Consider the following 23,797-nt stretch of genomic DNA (forward strand, 5'->3'; position numbering starts at 1 on the left):
TTAGAGGAAGAAGACATATCCGCGGAGAAAGTAAAGGAGTGGAAGAGCCAAGAAGAGACAGAAGACATGGGAAGAAAATTCGGAAGATGTTGGAATGGGTTAAGGAATTTCCTCTTTAGAAGGAACCGCAAAATGAAAATTAAAAAGGCGACCAACAGAAACAATCCACGTGGACAGACACAAAAAAAAGGGTTAAAATGGTCAGAAACTTACTAAGGGAGGAGAAACAATGCGAAACTGTCATCCAGGATGGACACGTGGTAGGGAAACTAAAAATCCTGCGATAGTGACGGCTACAACACTCTCGGGAAATGATATAGCAGGGATCATACAAACGCCCAGCAGGTAAATCGTTAAGTGTCTTGAGACAGATAGCAAAAGTAAATGTTGGTTTCAGCTCCTTCGTATCAATAACCATTGGATCCTCCTTCATCATCTTTCCTTTGTTTCTTTTGTCAATCTTTCTTATGTTTTATCTCAACTTCTACCAACTACAATAAAAAAACAATAAAAAGTAGGATTAATATAATAAATAACCAAAATCCAATAATTAATGAAGAATATAGCCATGAAGGTCAAATAATTAAGCAAATAACAATTGGAAGGTTTTTGAGACAAAATACCTTTATGGATAAGGATAAGAGTAAATTGGTAATTGGAGAGAGAATTTTTTTCTCACCGCACCGCACGCGTTAAGAATATACATAGAATGACTATATGTAAATCATACATAGATCTGTCTATGTTTTCTCGGTATACATATGTGAATTGATCTTTTATTGATAAGGTATAGATTGACTATATATGTATAAAACATTTGTACATAGTTTGACAGTATATTGTTTTTGTACATAGAAAGTCTATTTAACTCTATATATGTCTTACGAAACCCAGAATAAAAATCCAACCCAGAATGGAAATCAAAATCCAAATATAAACTCAAACCCAGAATTCAACAAATCGAAATCCAAACCCAGAATTAAGCTTCAAATATAGAATGTATAACAAAACATGCAGAAATTAAATGAATATCTAAAGTGTTTATTCTCTGGGAACCCATTTTGATTCTTCATTGAAGATTTTACTATGGTGACTGCTCTGAATTGTGGAGTTCCATATACACAAAGGGAGAATGATGAACAGACGAGTAACCAATGTGTTAAAGTAAGTAGAAAAGAAAAGCATTAACGTAAATATTTTATTTTCTGCTAGTGGAGATATTTAAGGGTATTATTGTATATATTGTATATTATACAGAGACCATCTTTCTTATATGGTTATTCTCTTAACTATAGAATTATTGTTGGTTATACATTGCAATTTTCCTAAAAAGTAAACGAAGCAAAGATCTACTTTTTATTATAAATTTGATTTTGTTGGTTGTTTGTTAACTTCATCAAAATTAACTGTTTTATGTTCTGTGATACTTTCATGTCTTCTTAATGATGATTTTTGTTATAATTTTAGTAGATAAATAAGAAGAAAAAAATCATGCTGTTAAAGAGTTTATATACTTTTTTTTTTATAAATTCATATTGTATTCATTAACCTCTTTAATTTAACAAATTTTATTTTTGAGATTCGCACGGAAGTAAACTCTAATATTTCTACAATTGGAGAGTCAATTTATTAACGAACTAAACTCCAAACAAAAATGACATATTTTTAATACGATAAATTTCTACATATAGAATTTTTATGGATAATTTTATTTTTTTCATCTAAAAGATAAATATAATGTTATTATCAAAAATTTAAGATTGAAATGGGAAAATTAGTTTTCAAGCTCGAAACTAAATAATTCTCTAAATGAAACTGATTCGCAAGTTTTTAAAAAAAATATTTTTTGTTTGTTTAGTTAGGATTTGAGTTATTAGTTTCAATTTTCATTGTTGATGCGAACATGTAGCATATATTATCAGTATGAGTGCAATAAATCTGATTTCCATAGATAAACTCAAACTAATGATCTATGGCAAATGAATTGAATGTATCCTGTTATATCTTTCATTGTCCGCCTGTTTGTCTCATAAACTTCTTGCATAACCCAATATTATTAATAAAATATATGTTACAAACAGAAAAAAGCAGTGCACACGTACCTTTTTCTCCTTCGTTGCTATGACTGCTTCTACGTTTTCTTTTTAGATTTCACAAATTCTTTCATGGAACAATGATATAATATATATATATATATATAATATATATAGATCTAGGGTCAAATTAGAATTTTAATGTAAATTACTTATTTATAAACCCTTGAAATTTTGGCAAAATTTAATGAAAAATATTATTTCTGAATTTTTATAAATTGAAGGCTAATGTGCAAGAATCATATGTCACATGAATTAAATGGAAACATTAAAATTGGTTTTTCCTTCAAAATTTCTATATATTAAAAGTTAAGTGTATGAACCAGATTTTATATTGTTTTAAAATAATATTGATAATATTACAGAATTATTCAATGTGTTAAATTTTAATAAAAGTTCTCAAAATGCATTTTAAAGAGACTTTAGGCTTTTAACATCATCCATATCTCTTGTGATTTAAATATGCAAGCCGATCCTCTTGCAAAAGAAGCACAGAAACGTGGTATCATGTTCTCCCAAATACGTCAGACAGAGTCATTTTACCAATCAAAACTTGATTAAATCAGATGAATCATCAACAAAATAAAATAAAATAAAATAAAATAAAATTCCTCAAATATTCAACTCTTTTTTAGTTGTTTCCTTATAAAATATTACAGCATACAACATAACAAAGTTTACGAAGTGTGACCAGTGCTAACTTTGTTTTTTTTGTTTTTTTGTAGTAATATTAGGTATTTTGTTGGCAATTTTACGAAAATAAATACAAAAATGGTTAGGCTATGGAATTTCTATATTACAAATGATTTCAAAAATTCAATGTTGTTAATTATTGTTTTTAGTCAAACTTCATACTTAATAATTTATTTTGACTAACATATTTTTAATTCAGTAAACACTACACCAAAACTAAATTTTTACAAAAGAGTGAGGTAATACGTTTTTCAGCTATGACAGCTATATGTGATTTATTTATTTAACTTGTACTCTTGTAGTGTGTTTGGAAGACTCATATCGATATATGAATGTTTGGAAAAAATACGATCCTTTTTTATTGCTTTTTTTTGCAGGTATGACCCCCCCTCTATCAAACTGAGATTTACTTGAGTCTATTTCATGTTTTGCACTGGGCGTTGGGCCTTAGAACCTTTGGAACCAAGAGACTGGGCATAGGCAATCGGTTCCCAAGTTCCTCATATCAGGCAGTGTAGGCCATGCTGTCCGACATGAAAAGCCTCGAGGACTGAGTGATCAAGAGGCCTGAGCGAATCTATCAACCCGACAATCCAGAATCCGATCCGATATACTAACCTTGGTCAAGTAAAATTCTGTAAATACTTCATTATTTCCAACGAGAAGGGGTTCACTTTTTTCTTCTTATATTATCACATAGATAACATTGAGATTAAGAAGCTCTAGATACATCCTCTAAACATTTAGGTTTCCTTCTTTCCAAAAGTAAGTCTCACTTCTGACCATTATTTGGTCACCTTCACGGTCCTTCCTATACTGTAAAGCCCTTCCACCTAAAGTCTTATTTTCTTCTTTTTCTTCCAAAATACACACCGTCAAAAGTCCATTGTGGATCCGATTCTCCTTAAGGACCCAATAAACACTCTTTCCTCGAGTGTTTTGTGATTACTCTTTCTATTCTATGATTCACCACTCCATAGTCTTTTTTATAATTTTTCTGATTTGGGAGTCAGAGATCCATCATAAAACACATTCCATCATGTTTTTCGAGCTTTTACATTTTTACCTGTTTTGTATGAGACTTACCCCTGAGAAAAAATCCCTTAAACAATGTCGATAACAATACAATAGAGCTTCTGTATAGCGAGTCACAACCAAAACAAACAAATGACAACCAAAACATAGTAGCTTCCTTCAAACGAGGCAAAATGTTAGTGTTATATTTAAAATCAGATTCTAGAGATCAATTTTTTTTGTCTCTGTTATTATATCAAATGGATATTTATACTTCGTAATCTACGTAGAGATGTCTGAAAATTTTATTGTGACCACCAGCAAATCGAAGTCGTCGGAGATAGAATTTGTGACATGCAAATGTTGCAGCATGATGGATGAATACACAGGCAGAATATATGGAGAGAGCATATCCAAGATCTACGCCGGAAAAATTGATCTGCAGACTCTGTTCTATGGCCGTGAGTTACAAAATTTTCATATGGGCGGAAAAGCATAGACATATCGACGTTGAGGAGATGAATTTTGATATGAGATTAACTTTATCTTTGGTTTCTTTTTTGAGCATGCCCAGTTCTGTTTCTTAAGATGTGATCCAGTAAGAGTCTCTGGGACTGTGATTTATCTTTAAAATGTGAAGACAGGGAAAGTTAATCAGAGAATCTACTATCTAGTTGTTCAACTACGGTGAGAAAAACAAAAAAATTCAAAGAATCTACTATCTGGTTGTTCAACTACAGTATGTATGGGCACCATATGAAGAATTGCATGAGCTTAAGATATTGTGTGATGGAGTTGGAAATTTCGAGAAAATGTGTTTAGCAGCTAACTGAACTAATGTTGTTGACATATATATATATAGAGCTGGATGAAGATAGTGCAGCAAATGGAGATGAAAGAAATATATATATATATATATATATATATATATGAAGAATCTATTTCTTAGTGGATGGTTAAGACATTTCAAGAGGTCCATACGTGTTACAAAGATGGAAGGTGCAAGAAAAGATACTCAACTCAAACCAAAGGTGCTGCAAGAGAGGATCCATGAGCGCCACAATGTCAATCCTTCATATGATCAATGTCGAAAGGCTAAGAAGAGAGTATTGCATTAATCATATGTAGAACAATATAGAAGGATAAAAAAATATAGAGATCAAATCCTAGAGTAAGCATTTATCTATTTTAAAGTATTTCATGTTATTTTTTTTAGGTTCTTACTTAGGATACTATGTACTTTTTCTGATACAGGACAGACAAAGACTCCACAGTGGAGGTATGGACAGTGGAGGGGGGGGGGGGAGATAATGGGAAAGGAATTTTTGACAGATTTTACATGTGTTTTGCCGGACTTCGTGATACATGAAAGAAGCATTATCGACCAATATTCAGAATAGATGGTTGTTTTTTGAAGTCTAACACAAAAGGTCAGCTACTTGCAGCGGTTGGAAAAGACGCAAACAATCAGATTTATAATTTTTTGTGGGCAGTCGTTCAAATGAAAAACACCGAGAGTTGGTTATGGTTCATTTGACATCTGAAAAAAGACTTGGACCTTGGATTTGGTAATGGATTCACACTCATATCCGAATGGCAAAAGGTATTTTAAAATATTGATTTCAGTTTTAACAATGATCTACATACGTTGATTATAATATAACAATGATCTACACTCACTAATTTCATTTTTACATGGTTATTTAGGGACTATTAAATACTGTAGAGGAAGAATTACCTGAGATTGAGTACCAAATGTTTGCAAGACACATCTACGGAAATTTGAAAAAGGTGTCTACGAAGAAGTCTCCGATGAAAGGTTTGTTTTGGAAAGTTGTGGAGAGTTTTAATGAGGCTGTGAAGCTGCACTTAACAATTTTTCTGAATCTTATAACAATTCTATTGACAAGGCACATGCTATTCATATTAAAGTATAATTATTTTTGATAACTATTCCAATAGCCAAACAAGTGAATTTAATATAATACTCATAAAAAATTCTATTTTAATTTATATTTAAAAAAATCTGAAATTTTAATTATCTTAAAAATCTGTTTAATTATCAAAAAACTTACTATATTTTTCAAAAATAATAAAGTGGATATTACTTTACATTTTAATTTAAATAATCACATTTAAATAATATTTTTATAATGATGGAGATGATAAACAATATGTTATTGTATATTTTTATTATAATCAATCAGCCTAACATTTTAAATATTCAAAATTCAAAATTATTTATATTGTAGGATAACATGACAACCGGGTTAGAAGTATACTTTATAATCGTAGTCCTCTTCGGATTGGTTTGTTAAAATATGCTAGATAATGGTGTGATTCGAGGTAAACTAAAAGAATAAGTTAACCCAATATTTTAAACTCATAAATATATAGACCGGTTGTGTAGTATTCTATACTAACATAATAACAAAGTTTACAGTTAAGATTACATCGATACATATCTTACTAACTCATACTCTCATCATTCTACTACTATACAACATATGGTAAAATCATATAATCAATTTACTTTTTTTTGTTAGATAACAAAATTTGTTTTTATTTAAGATAAAAAAAATTGCATAATCATAAAAATTATTAACATTTAAGTCAAACTATATATAGGTCAGTGTTTGGGCTACATAACATTTTTTATTCAATAGAAATTGGGTTGACGATCTATTTCTCCATGGGAACTATCATATAGCACCAGATCTACACGGAACTATAACCTCGTTCTATAAATCCATAAAGGAAAGTTTAAGATCTAAATCCCCAGATAAAGATAGTTCAAAATCTACTTCCCCACAGTTTCAAAGTTCGAAAGACTAAACCCCAGTGGGATCGGTTTTAGTTGGTTTACTGTGTCCAAAACAAACCTTAACCATGTATAAATGTAGTTAAACCAATTATGACCCGGATTATGACCCGATTAGAACTATATATTAAACCCAATTACCTTCTTCGATGTCGAAACCCTAACAGTAAAATCCCCAAATTCAAAACCCCCAAATCGTAGAACTCTAGAAATCGAATTTGAAAACAAAGCTGAAGGAAGACGTTGAAGTCGATTTCGATGACCTTAGTCATTCGTCGTGCGCTTAGCGAAGACGATTTCGATGACCTTAGTCATTCGTCGTGCGCTTAGCGAAGACGATTTCGATGAAAAAGAAGTGGACAGAGATGCAACTGAAATCGAGAAAATAGTTGAGGAATTTGTGGATGAGCCTTTGATTTGCCACGACGACTTTCCAGAAAGTGATGACGATGATGAGGGAGAGGCAGCTCCGACGAGGCCGAGACCACGAACATCCTTTAGTCGTGGTAATGAGAGATTGTATCTCAACCAGGCATTCTTCAATGGAGTGGATTTCAAGGAGAGTGTGCTTGACTATGCACTGAGTACTGGACGTAATTTGGAGCCAACTGATGAGGTCATCGAGCTTTCTAAGGAGGATCCCAGAATCCCAACATTCCAACCAGGCCCCATGACTCGATCTAGAACCAGGAGCCTGCATGAAAAGATCAACTTAGCCGTATCTAGTTTCATACAAGCACCCGAGGAGGAACAAGTAGAGGACACGGCCCAAAATCAACCGAACCAGCCCCGGCCTGATGAGAAAACAGGTATGAAATCTCTCTTGATAGGACAAGGAGTCGATACCATCACAAAGCCCGAGGAGATCATCACTCAAGAGTCCAAGACAAGCAACACCAACCACTTAGCCGGTAGCGATCAACCGGAGCTTGCACAAGAGACGCTAGCTGAGGAAGACGCTGTCAAGGAAAGGATTCACGCACTTGAAACAAGCATCATCAACACTACCAAGGCCGCAGAAGACCACCTGAAGACCGCCCCAACACACGTCAAGAGCAGCTCACTTCTCCCATGGCCTCTTTTGCGTGCACAAAAGGTAAACTTTATTTATGAGTTTTGTGCAGGAACAGAAGACCAGCTCAGTGGTAACTAAGAGCCAAGAGAGCCCAGTGACACCTGAGATCAAGTCTCGGTCAAGACCCAAGAGTTATTTTCTTTTTAATTCATTTAAGTAGAACTATCCTTATTTGTGTCCACATGAGACAACTCACTGTTTACTTGTTTCTTTGCCGTTTTCTTTTGTTCCTTTTGCAAGTCCTGTGGTTTTTGAGTCTTTTCTTTTCATCTGAGTCAAACCCTAGAAGGTTCAAGCTGATGGATTGTTTATAAAGTCCCCTTGCAGCTTTGTAGTTCGACACCCTTTTGCTTATCAATAAAATAACGCCGTTTTCTTTGAAGCTTTTGCTTGAGAGAGTTGCTTGCCTTTGTGTGTGTGTGATTCCACTCAAAGGTTAGTGTTTTCTGTATCAGAGAGCCCTCCATCCTCTCTGTGGTGCCATCGATCCACCTCACTTCCCCTGAACCGATCCAACAAGAGAGAGCAAAGGCCAGCTTGTTAGATCTCCATCGATTCATTGTGTGACTCTACCTCGAGGCATACATCATTTTGGTATCAGAGCCGAAAGGTTCTGCCATCAGGTGATATCTATCCATCTCTAGTTTATCTCTATTAGTTGTTGTTTGTTTTTCTTATAAAAAAAAAATAGATAGATCGCTTTTGTTTATCCTAGGTTGTTAATCATTCGCATCATTCAACTGGTTCCCTTTGTTGTTGCGTGCGATTTGGTTGTTGTTTCATTCTGTTCGAGTCTTTTAGTTGTTAAAAAAAAAAGAGTTAGCCGTTGAGATTCTTGTCTCACAAGTTTAGGGTTCTAGACTATTGAGACTTGTAACCGCTTGAGTTAGTCGTTTTCTCTGTTGCTTGATTGTCTTTGGTCCTTGTTTTGATTAGTAGCCTGTTCTTTATTTCGTGTTCTAGCTAGAGTCCCAAGAGTTTAAGTAAAAAAAAAAAAGCGAATTAGAAGTTTTCCATTTCTCCATTTGTGTTATTTCCTTTTCAATAGCTTTCACGCATCTTGTCATTTGCAAGTTTTCCTTTTACTTTCTTGTTTCTTTAAGTCTTTCTGCCCCAAGGTACCATGATTCCTTTTGTTTCATTGTGAACACAGGAACAACCTCGAGATACCATGGCTGAAGAACCCTTACCCCAAGAAGCACTGATGCAAATGCTTACGGCGATGCGAGAAGAGATGAGGACGATGAGGCAGGAGTTTGGAGACCGAGTTGGTCGTCTAGAGCAGCCACCACCGGCACCGGCTGTTGCAGCTGCAGCTGGAGGAGCTCGAGAGGCCCGACGAAACCCACTCCAACCAGAATAAGAGATGCCCATCTTCGAAGATGATGTTCCACCTGACCAGTTAGTACGACAACAACAACGGGCTCAAGACCCTTTGAGGAAACAGAACGCGAGGCAAGACGAACCTAGAGAGGGTAATTTAGATATTAAGTTTACTCCTCCTACTTTTGCAGGTAAATCGGACCCTGATGTCTACTTGGATTGGGAGTGAAGGCTTGAATACATTTTTGAGTGTTACAGGTATTCTGATCGCAAGAAAGTGGCACTAGCTGGTGCCCAACTCACCGACAATGCCATAGCTTGGTGGGATAGGAACGTAGCTGACAGGAGGAGAAACCATTTTGCACTGGTCACCACCTGGTGAGACATGAAGTTCTTGCTCCGATCAAGGTATGTACCTGATCACTATCACCGAGACTTACAAAAACGCTTTAGAAAGTTGTCACAGGGAGCTAGGTGTGTTGACGAATACTATGAGGAGTTTGAGAAGCTGGTGAACCTGTTAGAGCTCGAGGAGACTGAGGAGGCCTTGATGGCCCAGTTTATAGACGGTTTACAAGAGCGTATAGCCCGTAAGGTGGAATGAGCTCAATATAGTGGGATGCATGAATTGTTGCACCTATCAGTGCAAGTGGAGCAGCAGATCAAGCACAAAACGGCCTTGTCAAACAGAAACCGTGCCCCTCTGACCTGGAACGCTAGTAGCTCCAAACCGGTGGACAAAGGAAAGTCTATAGAAATCAATTCACGCTACAAAGGCAAAGCCCCCGAAACAGCTAAGACCTCACATGCGGAGCAAGGTAAGTTCCCTAGTGCCCGTAGAACTCGTGAAATCATATGTTTTAAGTGTCAGGGGAGAGGTCACATGGCTAGGGAGTGCCCAAACCAGCGTGTAATGGTATTGCTACCTGGTGGAGACTATGAGTCTCAAGATGAGCTCGATGATGAGCCAGATGATCTCGGAGAAGAAGTTGAGTACCCTGACACGGGAGATCTCTTGGTGACTCGACGTGTGCTCAGTGTCCTTGTCAACCCTGAGGAGAAGCTCCAACGTGAAAATTTGTTTGCACCATCCGAGACAAGGTATGTAACGTAGTCATTGATGGAGGATCTTGTGCTAATGTTGCTAGCAAGTTTATGGTGGACAGGTTGGGACTAGAAACCGTTAAACACCCTCGACCATACAAGCTACAATGGCTCAATGACACGACCGAGCTGAAAGTTACCGAGCAAGTCACCGTTCTCTTCAGTGTAGGCAAATGAGATCAAGTCTTGTGTGATGTAGTGCCGATGCAGGCTGGACATCTTTTGCTAGGGAGACCTTGGCAATATGACCGCGCCACATTGCACAATGGGCGTACCAATTTCTATTCATTCACTCACAAAGACCACAAGTATAACTTGACCCCACTTACTCCCTCCGAGGTACATGAATTACAAGCTAGAATGAGCAAGGAGCACCAGGTAAGTAAAACTAACTTATATCTCACGTCTGGTGCCGTTTCAAAAACTTTAAGTGCCAAGGGCACCGTGTTACTAATGGTCTACAAAGAATGCTTGAGCACAGGAAATAAGGAGTTAGATATACCCCCGGAAATTCAAGCTCTCATTGAACAATTCAACGATGTTTTCCCTGACGAGATACCGGCCGGCTTGCCTCCAATTCGAGGAATTGAGCATCAAATAGAACTCATTCCAGGTGCAGCATTGCCCAACAAGCCAGCCTACAGAATGAATCCCGAGGAGAGCAAAGAACTTGAGAGGCAAGTAAGAGATCTGATGGACAAGGGCTATGTGTGAGAGAGCCTCAGCCTATGTGCGGTCCCTGTGTTGTTAGTACCCAAAAAAGATGGCACTTAGAGGATGTGCGTCGACTGTAGAGCTGTTAACAACATTACAATCAAGTATAGACACCCTATACCTCATCTTGACGACATGCTTGATGAGATAAGTGGTGCAATTATCGTCTCAAAGGTGGATCTCAAGAGTGGATACCACCAGGTGCGAATGCGTGAAGGGGATGAGTGGAAAACCGCCTTCAAGACTAAACAAGGTCTTTATGAATGGTTAGTGATGCCCATCGGACTGACAAATGCCCCCAGCACCTTCATGCGCCTAATGAACCAGGTTCTAGGGTCTTTTATTGGTAAATTTGTTGTCGTGTACTTTGATGATATTCTTATTTACAGCAAGAGCTTACCCGATCATCTCATGCATTTTGAATTAGTTCTTAAAACGCTTCGAAAGGAAGAGCTCTATGCCAACCTTAAGAAGTGCTCATTTTGTACTAATCAACTTGTGTTTTTAGGCTTTGTTGTTAGTGAACAGGGTTTACAAGTGGATCAAGAAAATATCAAGGCTATACAGGAGTGGCCGACCCCTTCTACTATCAGCCAAGTTCGGAGTTTTCATGGCCTAGCAAGCTTCTACTGCCGGTTTCTGCGACATTTCAGCACACCGCCCCACTCACAGCTGTTATCAAGAAGAACACGCCATTGACTTGGGGAGCTGCACAAGAAACAGCTTTTAACTCTCTTAAAACTCGTTTAACTCAAGCACCTGTCTTAGCTTTACCTGATTTTGATGTAACATTTGAAGTTGAATGTGATGCTTCAGGATTAGGGATTGGAGCCGTGTTGCATCAAAGGTAGAGGCCAGTGGCATATTTCAGTGAGAAACTAAGCGGAGCTACCCTAAATTACCCCACATATGACAAGGAGCTGTACGCGCTTGTGAGAGCCTTGGAGACTTGGCAGCATTACCTCCTCTCCTAAGAGTTTGTGATACACACGGACCATGAAACCCTCAAGTACCTGAGAGGACAAACCACTCTAAAGAGAAGACATGCCAAGTGGCTGGAGTTCATTGAGACTTTCCCTTATGTCATTAAGTACAAAAAGGGGAAAGACAATGTGGTGGCAGATGCATTGTCTCGGTGACATGCGTTGATCTCAACCATGGAGGGCAAGGTCTTAGGATTCGAACACATCAAGGGGTTATACGAAGAGGATCCTGATTTCTCTGAGAGCTACAAGTCAAGTGGAAAAGGGGCCTTTGGAGCCTACTACCTGCACGATGGGTTTTTATTTAAAGACAAGAGGCTGTGCATTCCACAAGGGTCTATACGAGATTTGCTAATAAATGAAGCTCATGGTGGTGGCCTAATGGGACATTTCGGCATGAACAAGACTCTAGCCGTTCTGGTGGACCATTTCTTCTGGCCACATATAAAGAAAGATGTGGAGAAATTCTGTTCAAAATGCATCACTTGCCGCAAGGCTAAATCCAGGTCACATCCTCATGGCTTATATATTCCTTTACCTATCCCTAATGCCCCTTGGGTGGATATTTCCATGGATTTTGTACTAGGTTTACCCAAGATCAGGCACAAGGATTCTATGTTTGTAGTGGTGGACCGATTCTCTAAGATGGCACACTTCATACCTTGTGATAAAGTGAATGATGCCTCACAGACAGCTGACCTATTCTTTATAAAGTGGTGCGCCTACACAGGGTCCCTAGGACCATTGTGTCTGCTCGAGACACCAAATTCTTGAGTCACTTCTGGAAGACACTTTGGAGAAAACTAGGCACCAAGCTGCTCTTCTCCACCACATGCCACCCCCAGACCGATGGGCAGACCGAAGTGGTGAACCGCACACTCTCGACTTTACTCAGAGTCACCATCGGTAACAATTTGAAAAATTGGTTAGAGTGTCTTCCCTTTGTTGAATTTGCTTATAACCGAGCCACACACTCTGCTACTAAACTGTCTCCTTTTGAAGTTGTATATGGGTTTAATCCATTAACCCCTTTAGATCTTTCACCATTACCTCAAGTGGAACAAGTTAATCTAGATGGCTTAAAGAAGGGAGAGTTCATCAAGAAACTTCATCAAAAGGCCAAGGAGAACATAGATAAGAAGACTGAAGGATACAAGAGGAGAGCTGATAAGGGCCGCAAAGAGTTAGTCTTCGAACCCAGAGAATGGGTTTGGCTTCATATGTGGCCTGAGCGATTCCCACACAAGAGGGGCTCCAAGCTAGCACCGAGGGGAGATGGCCCATTCTGTGTCCTGGAGAGGATAAATGACAATGCCTACAAGCTTGAGCTACCAGGTGAGTTTAACATTTCCCATAGTTTCAATGTAGCTAATTTGTCTCCTTTTGATGCAGATGAAACAGTTTTGAGGGAAAAACCTCTTGAAGAGGGAGAGAATGATGAGGTCATCGAGCACTCTAAGGAGGATTCCAGTATCCCAACACTCCAACCAGGCCCCCTGACTCGATCTAGAACCAGGAGCCTGCGTGAAAAGATCAACTTAGCCGTATCTAGTTTCATACAAGCACCCGAGGAGGAACAAGTAGAGGACAAGGTCCAAACTCAACCGAACCAGCCTCGGCCTTATGAGAAAACAGGTATGAAATCTCTCTTGACAGGACAAGGAGTCGAGACCATCACAAAGCCCGAGGAGATCATCACTCAAGAGTCCAAGACAAGCAACACCAACCACTTAGCCGATAGCGATCAACCAGAGCTTGCACAAGAGACGCTAGCTGAGGAAGAGGCTGTCAAGGAAAGGATTCACACACTTGAAACAAGCATCATCAACACTACCAAGGCCGCAGAAGACCACCTGAAGACCGCTCCAACACACATCAAGAGCAGCTCATTTCTCCCATGGCCTCTTTTGCGTGCACAACAGGTAAACTTTATTTATGAGTTTTGTGCAGGAACAGAAGACCAGCCCAGTGGTAACTAAGAGCCAAGAGAGCCCAGAGACACCAGAGATCAAGTCTCGGTCAAGACCCAAGAGTTATTTTCTTTTTAATTCATTTAAGTAGAACTTTCCTTATTTGTGTCCAAATGAGACAACTCACTGTTTACTTGTTTCTTTGCCGTTTTCTTTTGTTCCTTTTGAAAGTCCTGTGGTTTTTGAGTCTTTTCTTTTCATTTGATTCGAAACCTAGAAGTTTGAAGCTGATGGACTGTTTATAAAGTCCCCTTGCAGCTTTGTAGTTCGACACCCTTTTGCTTATAATAAAATAACGCCGTTATCTTTGAAGCTTTTGCTTGAGAGAGTTGCTTGCCTTTGTGTGTGTGTGTGATTCCACTCAAAGGTTAGTGTTTGCTGTATCAGAGAGCCCTCCATCCTCTCTGTGTTGCCATCATTCACCTCACTTCCCCTGAACCGATCCAACAAGAGAGAGCGAAGGCAAGCTTGTTAGATCTCCATCGATTCATTGTGTGACTCTACCTCGAGGCATACATCACAAACGAGGTATGATAAGACTAACATATCATTTAAGTGTCTTGGTGGTGATAAAGAAAGTGGAGGCTGTCAATGGCGAGTCTATGCTTCAAGTCGCCAAAAAGATGCTCTGTGGAAGATTAGAATTTTTGAAGACAAGCATTCATGTACACCTAATGGAGAGGTTACAATGTTAAAGGTTCCACAAATCGCTAGGTTGTTTCTTGATAATATTAGAGAGGAACCGAAATACTATATGCCTATGAAGATCAAAGAAAAGATTAGGGAGGAGTGGGGAATTACTGTATCTAGGCCACAATGTCAATCAGCTAAGAATAAGGCATTGAGGTGGATCGAGTGTGAGTATGATCGCCAGTGTGCCCGTCTCCGAGACTATGTGGCTGAGTTGCGTCATTCAAATGAGGATTCTAATGTGGTGGTTGAAACTCTGACAAATGAGAAAGGTGAAGACGAGTTTAACAGGTTCTACGTCTGCTTTGAAAACCTCAGAAAAACTTGGAAAATACATGTAGGCCACTTATCGGAGTTGATGGATGCTTCTTGAAGCACAAAATCAAGGGACAGTTATTGGTGGCTTTAGGAAGAGATGCAGATAACTCCATATACCCAATAGATTGAAGTGTTGTACAAGCTGAAAACACTGAGAATTGGGTATGGTTTGTGAGGAAGTTGAAGCATGACTTGGAGCTAAATGATGGTGATGGATTTATTATGGTTTCTGATCGTCAAAGGGTAATATGTTTAATGTCTTTGTGTATTTAATAAATTAACTATATGACTTATTAGAATCTAATTTTTCTGCACACATCACTTATTAGAATTTAACTAGATGATTACCCACGCAAATGTATGGTTTTTTTTTTAATTATTATTTATCTAATGCTTAGAACCTAAATTAAATCTAGATTTTTGGTTGTTTTTAGATATTCATGTAGAAAAAAATTAATTTTTTACTTATTTTCTTAAGGTGTTCTTGTTTTGATTAACTTTTTTACTAGCTTTTTTTTTGGATAAATTTATTGGTTTTTTGTTAGTTTTACATATTTTCTTAAGGTGTTCTTATTTTGGTTGACTTTTATATTAGTTTTTCTTTTATCTTCAAAAAGCTTATTAAACTTTTCTCTACTAAAAACCGTTAATTTCTTTTTTCAAGACTACATCATTTTTTTAGAACATCATAAACAAATCAAGATATGAGAACCCATCAAATCTAGATATGTAATCTATAATTTTTTTTACTGGTATCAAAAGTAGTAAGATAATATGATTATTCAAACACAAAAAAAATCGCAGCATCAAATAGTTTTTCAAATCAGAGTAGTTTACATGATCATTATACCACTCATCTTATGATAGAGACTTCTTCTTTTTCTGTTATGTGAATTAAATTCAACCTAGAAGAACAAACGATTAGCGAATTTTTATTTTTTTTGTAAAGCTTACTCAAGTTTACTAAATTCAGTGCGTATTAGTTATCTTTAACTTACCTAAACAAATGTTCCATTTTTTTCCTTGCTTGTTTCCATCGCTTGTTTACTTTGATTTCCATACATGTATCGCATTCATTGATTTGTTATAGTGTTGTATTTAAACCATGTTAGGAAGATCACTGCATCATCAACTTGAAAATATAACGCTAACCATTTGCCAATATAATTGATCATCTTCCCTCTATTAAGCGAACCCCTATAGATTCCCTAATAACCGAAATATGAAAAGTCATAGTAAAAAAAATTTCTTTTTTTTTATGATCATAAAGTCAAAAAATGTTTAGTAACAAAAATTAAAGTAGTTGCAAATTTTTCTTTTGAGAACCCAAATAAGCAAGGTAAAACACGTTTATCAGTAATTCTCAGAGTAACTAATCATCTTTCATAGGTTCATAGTCACCATAATTGAGAAATGTATGTAACAAATTAACATTCAAACTGTAAAGTAAAAAAAGGAGAGTTCTTGATCACAGCAAGTTTCGATGTCGTCTTGCTATTTACTATTTATAGAATTCTCGAACAAAATTCTTCTTCTCCTTTAAACAAACACAATTGAGTGTTACCGTCAATGTCGTTGACCATAACCAAGAAATAAATCTAAAACTGTGGATCTGTGGAAAACGTTTATTGTCATAGGCTTCTACATAGAAACCTGCATAAGTTACAATTTAAAGCTGTAGATTGGAGATTTATCAGAAAATTTTGAGTTATCTTTACTTTTTTTCTTCTTTTTTTCTTCTTCATATATGCGTTGAAACATGTAGAAAAAAAATCTTGTATTAACAATGTTTGAAGCGTCATTAAGAATAGGAAACATCAAAAGCTGAAGTTAAAAAGCCATCATAATAAATAAGCAAATTATAAGGAAAATGACTATAAAAATAATTAATTTTAATTTAGTTTTTTAATAACAAATAAGTGAGTTGATGTGTAATTAAAATGAGTGCTGATGTATCAAGCTTGTGAGACTCAACTGAGTTTTTATATAATAGATTTTCATAGCATGGATTAAAAATATAATATAAACGTCAAAACACATATTGCAGTTGCACAACAAACCAACCAAAATATTATCTACTAAAATCTGAGGAATCGAATATTTAATATTTTTTAATCAATAACGTTTAAATAGATTTTATTTTTCATTCTCTCTCTCATTCCCTTAATCTCCCACTCTCTCCCTCATTCTTGCATTATTGTTTGTCATGCAAGTGTTCGAGTGTTTGCATCCAAAACACTCATTTTTTTGGTTGTGATACTGAGCTTCTAACTATAGTTTTTCCTTTACCAAGTATCAATACAAAACAATTCACCTATACTATTAAAAGAGAGACATACTTTACATTACAATAGTAAATTAATATTAAATTATAATTATTTTGGATAACTATTCTACTGGACAAACAAGTCAATTTAATATAATATTAATAAAATTTATATTGTAATTTAGATTTAAAACTAATTCTGAACAATCAAATGAGTTGATATTATATCTTACAAAATAGTGAAGCCGATATTAATTTATATTTAATTTAGATATTTGAATTAAAATAATATTTTTATAACGATGGAGATGAAAACAATATGTTATTGTATTTTTTTTATCATAATCAATTATCCTAAAATCTTGAATATTTTAAATTAATAATTATTTCTACTATACGGTTATATGAATAGCTGGGTTAAAATTATATTTTTTTTTATAATTACAATCATTTTCAGATTGGTTTGTTAAAACATGCAAGAAAGTTGTCTGATTCGAGGTAGATTAAACAGACAAATTAACCTATTTTAATATTCAAAACATTGTGTAGTATAATAACAAAGTTTACAATTAAGATTACATATATATATATATATATATATATATTTAACTAACTCATATCCTTATTCTACTAATATACACTATATGGTTATATCACATAACTTTTATAACAATTTACTTTTTTGTTCGATAGAATAGTTGCTATCATTTTAAAATTAAAAAATCACATAATCATGAGACTTTTCTTTTAAATTTAAGTCAAATGATTTACATTAGTATTTGGACTACATAAAAATTTATTCAATATAAGTTTCACAAAAACAATGTATAATTTATTTTTTGTCCTGCACACAGCGGCTATTAGAATCCAATTTCCATAGTACATACTAGAAATATGATATAAACATCAAAACACATACTGCACAAAAAATCAACCAACATATTATCTTCTTACTAATATCTGAAGAATCAACATATTCAACATATTTAAATCAATAATGTTTAATATATATTATTTCTCTATTTTCTCTTGCTCTCCCTCTCTCTCTCTCTTGAATTTTGTAACAAATAATATTTGGTTCTTTATCTAAAAGATTATAAAACAAAAAATCAAAATAATTTGTCATAGTACATTTTTCAAGATTTTAGTAAATAACATATTAAAATATTTTATTACTAAAGAAATTAATTAGATTTTTATTTTTCTGTTTTCATCGGTTCCATAGAGACATCAAGCAAAAAATAGTCATAATTCTAATCAAATAAAACATTTTCTCATTTTGTCTTGCTGCAACTTCTTCAGAACAGATTTCATAGAGATTAACTGGAAGAACGCATCTCGTCGAAACAGTTTGGGCAATTGATGCCAAACTCTGAGTTTATGGAGAAAATCATCACCTTCTTAGAGATAGTATTGAGATGCTCATGATGGATAAAAAGCTAAATATTCACAATAAATGTTTTCTTAGTTGTCTATGTTAATGAGTCCGCAAAAATCTTAGAATATTAATACAATCAAGATGATTATCTTTTTTAATAACTTCCAAGGTTTATATTCTATATCCGGTTTCAATTAATTCTTTTATAGATTTTGAAATATTTAGGGGACGTTATTGGGAGTTGAATTTATAAAGATTTTGGTTGATATTAAAAGTCATCAGATTAGTCAAATCTTCAAGAATTTTGTTGGATTTATAAAATTTTCAGAGAATTTTGGGGATTTAAACAATTTACAAAATATTTTTACTATGACAGATTTTGAGAATCCAAGGGATATATGTAGTATTTTGAAAATCATGATTTATGAGTTAAATTGTAAAGAATCTTTATCCCAATAACACTAGATTTTAATAGAATTATTGAATCATTAAAATATTTTTTTTTTGAAAAACAATGAATTTTGATTAGATTATAAAAATCATTAAAACAATAACAATGGATTTTTAAAGAATATTATAATCATTTACGTATAACAGTAAAATCTATTAAAAATGTAAAAATACACAAACCAATAACCATAGAATCTTAAACTCTAAAAATCTTCATAAAAACCTCCAAATACCCCCCCCCCCTCTTATACTCTTCTTCTGTTTAATATTTTTTTAGTGTTTGAAAATCTCAGCCAGAATAAGGCCAGTAGACTAATATTCATAGAGAGTATGTACGTCAAGGTACTTAGAAATTTGCTTCCAAGTACTTCTAAAAAATATATTTTTGAAAGCTTACATGGAACAAATATTCTATTATTCTCTAAAATTCTACCATTATCAGATATATTGATCCCATGACAGTTTTTTTTTCTTGGACTAAAAAATTTGAGGATATACTGCTGATAAAGATGGACAAAAATGTCTTAACTGGTAACTATCTTTTATTATATTACAAGAAATGTATGTCTGTCTGATGTGATTCTGAGCACACCAAAAAAGAAGAGCTTGAATCAGAGCAAAAAACCAAGGAACAGGGTTTACAAGAAATAGAGCTCCGACTACTAAACTCAAAGGAGGCATTGGTGTGACACTAAAAAAAAGCCAATACCAGAATCATTCAAAAACACATCTAACCACACTGGTTATGATTCATACCCAAAGAAATCACTAGATGGGTTTGTTAATGATTTGCGTATTCTTTTTCCTTTGGTTTGGTTTTGTCGCAATGGGTTTTCTAAACTAAAGTTTTTAATCAGGCCAAATGGTTCAGAATATCATTGACCCATTTTGTGATCTTACTCAAGCCCAACAACAAGTCATTTTCATGTGAAAAAGAAGATCAAGGGTTCTTAGTTTCAAATTCAAACTATCAATATTTATTTTGCTTGTTTTTGAGAAAGCTTTAACACTACAAGAAATCTGTTGAATAGCCAGGGAAAATATCGTGGCAATAAGACAATATCCGTGGCTATTCTAAAAATCGCCACAGACGGCCATGGATAATTTTTGTTGGTATTTGATCGGTACTATAATCCAAAATGTGGTCGTTCGTGGCATGGTGCGACAACATAGCCACTAGTTATAATCATGGTCACTCCTTGAAAACATTAGCACGAAAAGGCTAGAAATCATCCCTCGGCATTTTGCAACGAAAAACTGTATGGCATTGAACAGTGACTATTTGCCACGATCTGGCTTCAAACAGTTTTTAAATAGAGAAATTAGGCTTCCTAACAAAAACCAATACAGGATTTACAAAAATAACTACTGCAAATTCAATACACTGTTCAAATTTCAATAATACACAAAAACCCCTATTCGGTCTACTAACATAGACCCATATTCCCTAACACACTGGTGAGATTTAAATTTGAACTCTACCCCCTATTCTACAATAGGGCATTAATGACGATATTAACACCGCTTTCTCTAACCGGGATCTATACATTTCTCTACAGTTATCTCCATCAAATACCCTAATCTGCAGCTTTTCAAATTCCGATTTCAAAATAGGGGAACCGACGAATCGAGCTTATGGACCTCCCTCTACTTCCGGCTCGGATGTTCGCCGCTGGAGAAGAACCCTCTGGTGAGAGAGTGAACTCGTACCATAAGGCGAAGACGATTAACCACATTCTAGCCGCTCTGGAAGAGGATGAAAAAGAATACCTCCGGTGTTCTCCGTTCGGGAAACTTATTGCGACGGCGGAGAGGCCAGCCTTATCAGGTACTTTCGGCCATTTTTGTATTACGCGACTTTTAAAGGTGACAAAGAGGCATGAAATCTGGGTTTTATTTGCCGGGCGCCCAATCCGAATATCGCTGAGGGAATTTGCTATTGTTACTGGTCTCCCTTGCGGTAAACTGCCTAAGAAGAGCAAAAACAAAAAAAGAAACCCAGTCCGCGAAAAACCGTACTGGCCCGATCTGTTCGGTAATCTCAAGGCCTGCAGTGTAGATCTCGCAACAAAGATGTTGAAGAAGAAGACCATTGTTGATAAGACAGCTCGCCTAAAGTACGCCTGCCTCGCCATTACCGGAGCTGTGCTTTGTCCAACAAACCACAGATCTAAAATAATCCTTGAACATGCAGAGCTCATCAGAGATTTTGACGAATTCCTAGCTTATCCCTGGGCCAGAGTCGGATTTGAGTTGCTTATTTCTAGCATCAAGACAAAGGATGAGGTTGCGCTCGCGCAGAGCACTGTTGCTGTTAAGGTTTCTTCCATGCGATCCAACTAATTATGGTGGAGGCAGTCCCTTCGTTGACTGAAGTTGTCCAACTAAATGACTCGTCCTCATCTTCAGAGTCAGAGGGGGAGGAAGAAGAGCTGGATATGGATGTTCGATCTGAACCACAGGAAATTAGTGGCAATGCATCTGACTCGGCTACTTTAAACGGCTGCGAGAAAGCGAATGCGAAACAATCAAGTACCCAAGATAATCCCAAGCTTGGTCTGAGTCCTAGCCACGCGAGGGAATTGGATGAAGAATCACAGGTACACCAAGATTAGACCTAACACTCTTGAAATATATGTTACATATTTTAGGTCATATATAATAAATAGTTTAGCTGTCTAAACAAAATGGTTTCACCAATAATCATTGTTGTAACCGTTACACATAAATATACTCCGCAAATAATGTTTTATATGTCTAATCTTTTTGTTGGACTGATAACTTTTTTGTTTGCATTCTTTGTGATATAGGCTTCTGTTTTTAGTATAATCCCCATCCCCGACGGCTTGTCCCTTGAAGGGGTTGATTTTAGTTGGTCAGACGACGAAGATGATCCATCTGTTGACAATATGGTGAGATTGATTGAAGAAGGATTCCAGTTTCAGAAAGATATGTTCAAAGGCGGGTTGACGCAGTCCGAGCTAGAGAAAATACGCATCGAGAGGAAGGAAATTGCGAAGAAGAAAGACAAAGAGAAAGCTGTGGTGAACGCCAGTAAACCGGCGAACAACCGGGGTGTCATGTCTTCTCCGGTAACCATAGCTGAGCATGTGACTGCCTGTTTAGAGAAGGATATCTCTGCACTCGCCAACAAGGTCGAAGAGACTAGTAACAGGGTGAATGGTTTGCGTCAAGATTTTAGCGGTTTATCTGAGGCCATAAGGTCTACTCTTGACGCCAAGTTGCAAGCAATGTCAGAGAAGATGATTTCCAGTATTATGTCATTCTTGGACAAACCACTATCAGATGTTGCACATGGGCAAGGTGGGCCGACTACTGCGATCAGTAACTCGTTTCAAGGGTTACCCGACGACCAAGGTAGAGCGGATACTAATGCTCCGGCTCGCAGACAGACGACGGAGGACGCTGCAATCGGTGCTGCCATTAATATGGTCAACAACCTGGTTAATAAAATTTTTATTTGGTACCCTGTTTACATAATGTGTTCTGCCTTTTAATGTATCAATATATTAACACTTGATATGCAGGATGTGTCTCCTCACACTCATTCATCGTTGAACGTGTGTGCGGGTCGGCCGTTCTTGACACCATTTGCTGCACCGTTTGCCAATTCAGAAATCTTCCCTCGCTCGACTGACGTCGTCATGAATGAACATTCACCACAGAATGAGGATGACTCGGGAGACGAGGCCATCGGCGATGAAATTCCGGATGAATCTACTCTTGCAGGGGCGGTTCGATCACGCCGCCGGAGCAAGCGAGCCAGGACGCAGCCACAAGGGTACAAGTCATACCAGGTTGATCCCAAATGGATTAACTGTACCATTTCACCCCACATTTTCTCTTGCCCTCCCGAGAAAGTTTGTCCGTTCTTGCAAAAATTTGATCGGCTTGAAGAATTGTTGAAGTCTCCTAGGTAATGTAAATATGAATTTTTTTGGCGAGGACCGCAACCAAGTAAAATTATTAATTTTGATAGTGTTTCTTTTTCAGGGTCATCGTTTTAGGCAATGGTAGCTCCATCAACAATAAAGAACTTCTTGAGGTCGTCTCTCGAACAAAACATATGTCATCGAAGGTATCATTATATCTGTTTGGAAATATTTGGGTTTAGATTATGCAAAGTCACATTTAAAGTTAGATCGTTTCTTCGGGTAGTTCCGTATAACACGTGGAGATGGAGCGGTAAACTTTTTATTAACAGAGATAATGCATTTGGTAATATTAAAAGACTGTTCCGTAGTAGTTGTAATCTGTTGGAATCTTATAAATTCTGGGTAACAAAATTGTTAGATGGGGTAAAAAATATATTACAACACCAATGTATTGGATGTATTGCGAACAATTAATGTTTAAAACATCATTCTTTGTCCCTTTCCTGTGCATTTTCAGATGATGGATGCCCTCTTGTTTTACGCAAGGGCCGTATTTAGCCGGCAGTTTAAAGACGAGGCCTACAGCAGTACAGAGTTCTTGGAGACGACATTCGCAAATCAGCTCATGAAGCAGTTTTCCCGTTTTAGCAAGCTAGCGCATAAAGACAAGCACCGTTTCGTATTTGGTGACACAGTAATGGATTTCTTGGAGCCAGTCACGACTGAATCTCCTGGCCCAGAACACATTTACTGCGCATATAACCTAGACAAGGAGCATTGGTTAGGTATTTATATTGATATAGTTGGCGGATCCATTCACGTGCTGGATTGCAACACAAGCCATCGATCCGATTCTTTCGTGAAGAAGGCCCTCATGCCCATTGCTCAGATGCTTCCGTACTTGGTTAAGCAGGTGCTGAGCAACAAACATTGCATCGACGGCAAGTGTTTCATTGTGCATAGGAGCAAGGGCATTCCAACGAATCCCAATATTTCTGACTCAGGTGTC

The sequence above is a fragment of the Eutrema salsugineum genome, unplaced genomic scaffold (genome assembly GCF_000478725.1).
Source record: "Eutrema salsugineum unplaced genomic scaffold, Eutsalg1_0 scaffold_28, whole genome shotgun sequence".
NCBI lineage: Eukaryota > Viridiplantae > Streptophyta > Magnoliopsida > Brassicales > Brassicaceae > Eutrema > Eutrema salsugineum.